The 5,000-nt window shown below is 37.0% G+C and overlaps 1 protein-coding gene across 2 annotated transcripts in view; it reads left to right on the top strand.

Annotated features, from left to right (window-relative positions):
- Positions 1-2,960: 2,960 nt before the first annotated feature.
- Positions 2,961-5,000, top strand: part of LOC144445951 (sodium-dependent lysophosphatidylcholine symporter 1-like) — a 15,953-nt gene continuing 13,913 nt past the window's right edge. For both annotated transcript variants that reach the window (XM_078135606.1, XM_078135605.1), the window contains exons 1-2: positions 2,961-3,016; positions 3,853-3,953. The gene's annotated coding sequence lies outside the window, so the exon portion shown is untranslated. The remainder of the gene's footprint in view (positions 3,017-3,852; positions 3,954-5,000) is intronic.

The raw sequence follows: 5,000 nt of genomic DNA, 5'->3' as shown, positions 1-5,000 counted from the left end.
GAGTGAGTGACTGACTGACTGACTGACTGACTGACTGATTGCCTAACTGATCAACACTTATTTTAGTCTGACAATACCAAAGCAGTGACGAAAACGAGGCTGCTGTAGAGACTAATGCTTTTGAAAAAGAAATGTTTTATAGTATCCAGGTGCTAGAAGTCAATTTCTAATATTACATCTATTTAAGCAATATTCCCCGTTCTTAGTTCATTAATGAGTGATATACGATTACAACATTTTAGTTCTGGACGTTATTTGTGAGACAAACGTTATCTTCCTATAAATTTCAATTCATGAAAAGAAAATTGAAATCAAAGTTTATATTTTTTTCTGTACATTGAGTAATTTTTAAGTTGACCTGTCCAGTTCATTGCTCTAACGTTCGTCTACATTGTAATGTGACTCTTTGTAAAACATCAAGATATGAATGAGTAAGTTGCATTGACACATTTAGAACTATGGTTTCAACGAAGATTCGTTGTTTCTATTCTATACTGTAGTGTGGGGCTTTGAACCGATTTACGTTTATGTTTAACCCATTTTACTTTGAGTACACTTTGTCAATTAATTCCGTCGTACACAGCGATTTTATTGCAAGTAGTTTGTTTTTTATATTTGTATGCAGACATTCATACATACTGGACATTGACAAACTGATTTCATGATCTAAGTACATAACAGTATAGAGGTTTCAAATGCCATGAAGGTATAGATTGAGTTGACCATATACCGGGAATCCTATAATGATACATAATTCAGCTAGCAGTATTTAACACCAACTATGGTCGTTGGTTTCCTTCAATTGTCAAGAAATGAATGGAAAACATGAAAATAAAGATGATTTTTATCGTATTTCAGTTGATATGAAATGACTACTTGTGAATAATATCGTCTCCTTTTCAATCTTAAACGTTTAATTTTAACTAGACTGTCATAAAAGACAACATAAGACCCAACATACTTGAAAGAAGGCAGCAAGCAAATCAAAGTGGGATTAGACTGTCGTGGTCTGTCATATGAGAAAGCGACATGAGAAATACTAAAATATCATGAATGCTGTCATAGTAGTATTAAATCTCAATAACTTAAAAACACAGAACCTTATAACTTTCATATTAAAGCTGATTTACAATATAATTTTATACAGAGACAGACAGACAGACAGACAGACAGACAGACAGACAGACAGACAGACACACACACACACAGACAAATAGACAGACGCACAGACACACACAGATAGACAGACACATTCACAGACAGACAGACAGACAGACAGACAGACAGACAGACAGACAGACAGACAGACAGACACAGACAGACAGACAGACAGACAGACAGACAGACAGACACACATACACACAGAGACACACACATACACACACACACACACACACACACACACACACACACACACACACACACATATATATATATATATATATGCACACACACATCCATATATGTCACATGTACAAACAAACATATACAACTTGATCCTCCTTATATTACAGGCCGAAGATATCCTCGACTACTAAGGGTAGCAGGCTATGTCACATTTGGCCCTCTGTATCAATCCGTTTTGATGGAATGTATGTTAAGATAATTAAGTTGATCAACATCCAATGTAGTTATCTTGTACCTACACTATATACTTGTAAACACACACGGTACAAGAATGTTGTTAAAATTCCTTTCAATGACTTCACTTCAAACTGTCCTCAGCACAGAGCATAACACCATTAACTGAAGTAGAACACACTGTGTACAACACGTTCGAGTTGGCGTACTATTTTAAGTTGCATATCACTGTTCCCTGTGTGTTGGACTTGAAGATGCATTCATATAACTATTTAAATATTTCCCCTTGGCTAGCCTATTCACTGGCTGAATCTGTGTCTCTGCTTACAGCTATAGTAAACAAGTGTACGTAGTGGAAATTCAGACCAGAACTTGAATTGACCGAAATGATGAGTTTATGCACAGTACAATGCAATCAGATTATGACGTAACTACCACTACAGATCTAGACTCAACTAGATATTTCATTCTAAACGAATGCCGCCTTGTATTTGAAATGACGTCATACAGGAAAATTGTACGATGACGTTTCAGCACTTCATTGGTTTATAGCCCTGCTAGAATTAATCTTTTTTGGCGGGTTTCTAAAATTACTTAAGACATAACCTGCGAAAGTAAGGTAGTATTTTCTTTTATTTATAAGTGCTTAGGTGTATGTCAAAGGTCAAGAATACTAATAAACATGCAAAATAGAGAGCATGCCATATTCGAAATCTCACAAATTTGCGTGCTTTTAATTTGATCTAATAAACTTCACATCACGTATCCTTCACGTGCATCTGTTGACAATTCTGAAACAGTCTATATTTTATTCTGAGAAGGGCACGGTTGGTTTATTAGTGGTTGGGTTTTTTTGTTATACATTTTAAGCAGTTTTGCGTTTCCAATTGTGAACCGCTGTCAACGTTATAATACATTATCATTTTGACAGTTTAGGGTTTGCCGCTATCGGGTATTAATATACGGCTAGGTGAGGCTAAATGTCTATGAGCAAATCCAATACCGACATTATTTTAGAAAACTATCACACGAAAAGGGAAAAGAAGTTGACCGTTGGTGGCGTATTCTGTCTGGATCGCAGCACGTATTCAGTCGTCCGATTATAGTCTTGTACTGTCACGTCCCTTATAGTTGACAACATAATATTTTAAAATTCATGATTTTATGCTAATAAACATCAAATTGGATAAGATCTTTAAGTAAAATTTCAATCAGAGTAAGACAAAACATTCACAATAGTCAGAGATACGTATGTCGTAAGTTTCCGAAAGCTTTTATTTGATTTTATACGTGATAGGACATGGCGATTTACGGTACAATGACCTCAATCAGCAAGGTCACTGTGTGAAAGTTGAAAGACTATAACCAAGCCACTTTCCCCAGTCAGATATCAGACGTGTGCAGGTACATAGTACAAACTAGCCAGTAGACCAAGGTAGGTGTCACTTTATTGGCATATTGCGAGATATGTTGTGGAGAGAGTGGATACATATGCTGTCATAAATAATGGGGTCAAGATGGTCTTTGGGAGCGTGACTCAGAAGCAAGTATACCCCGAGTGTATAGCAGACGATATAAAGCTTTGTATTGTGATACCTGATCAGTATACATGTACCAGCTACATATGTATACATGGTGACACCTTTTAGCAGTAGAAACGTATAGGATCGTTGATTCCAATTGAGTAGATTGAAATAATAAATTGTATATTTTATAGAAAACAACTTGAATGTTTTGTACAACGCTGCCTGTATGTTCAGATATGTAGGTGCCCAATTATAAGCACAGAGTTGAATGCAATAAAATCTATTGTGTATTACAAACTGAAAGAGCTCTCGGTGATATCTATATTCTCAGACAATTGAAATACCCTGCTTTGCTTTGGATACAGTCGCGCACCAGTAAGCATATTGGCCGAGACCGGTAGTATCTCCATGTGTATAAGCTTATGTATGTATTCTGAATGAATAATGAACTAAAGTAACCCCAAAGAGAGTGTGTCTTAGAATGACCTTGTTAAGGTACATGTGACATTCCAATTACACTATACGACTCTTGACACGACGGTTACTGGTTTACATAACATACTAGCATTCTCTTTTCACAAAAATCACACGCTTAATTTATACAAAAGGTACTTGTATATTTGACTGGATAAGTACATATTTCAGCTAAGCACAAAAGTCACCCTTAGCATGTAGTATAAGAACAGCGCAGCTCGTCGGCAATAGCTCATCAATTATATATACAGTGTTTTATATTCTACATTAGGCAAGCTATATTGGACGCCAAAGATTTCTTCAAAGATAACTGATGTATATGTATACATTCCAGAAGAAATAGGAAACTGAGACTAATTTTACCAAAATTAGGTAGGTGAATTTCTTTGTACTTGATACTTAGCTTATAATGAATGTGAAGGTCAAAGGTCAAGTATATGTACTTGTAAATCATGCAATCTCACTGCCACACTCTGTTTACAAATGTTCCAACTTAGAACTCGTCCACACCTTGTCAAACAGAGTCGTATTCCGATATCTGCCACTGTACACTTGATTGTTGTTAGGGGCGACGTCAAAAGATCGATGTTTACAAAAAAACTTAATTGCTTTAGTTTGGGGGTGGGGGGGGGGTTTTGGCCAAATTAATTTCTCAACCGTCAAAAACGATTTAACGTGACGTCACACTTAGCAAATTTAGTACGATTTCAAGGCTGCTTTTACCTATAAGGGCGGCCCTTTTTATTTTTCTGTTTCTCATCTCCCGACCGACCCTAATTTCCAGCTCCGACATCAGAAAAAAACAACGTTTTTTTATTTCCGACCGACTCGACCCTTGAGTTCAACACAGCAAGACTGTAAGGTTCGAATGAACATCAAACGTTCCCCATGGCGTCTTAGACCAGTGTATGTTCTGCCGAGGCCACGACCTTGCAACATTGGCCCCCTAAAATTACAAATGACGCAATAATTTTCCCACCTTGCGCCGCTTTGGCACATTCATTTTACGGCAAAACATCAAAATTATCTAAGTCCAGGGCCAGGCCCTGACGTCAATCCCACAAGAAGTATACCGACTCCGTGAGGGAAAATTTTGTTGTAACTCATTTAAGATACAGTGACAACGCACAGTTCTATTGGTAACATAAAAAATGACACAAAAAGATCAACTTTGATAAATTTAATCTACAAATTGAAACATTAGAGGGAGTAGATGAGACGTCGAAATGGACGTCTCTCGTCACATGTTTTGTCTACCATCACTGTCGCGACCTCTGACCTACTCACTGACGTGTACAAAACACTCAGTGAACTTGCTACCGGAAATCGGAACATCTATCTGCCACAGCTCAGAAGCCTTAGTAAACCAAATTTATGGGACAGGTTGTGATTTTCATTTGTTGATGGGTTAGATTAATG

This window comes from Glandiceps talaboti, chromosome 14 (genome assembly GCF_964340395.1).
Source record: "Glandiceps talaboti chromosome 14, keGlaTala1.1, whole genome shotgun sequence".
Lineage (NCBI taxonomy): Eukaryota > Metazoa > Hemichordata > Enteropneusta > Spengelidae > Glandiceps > Glandiceps talaboti.
This window is presented reverse-complemented; position numbering and strand designations above follow the sequence as displayed.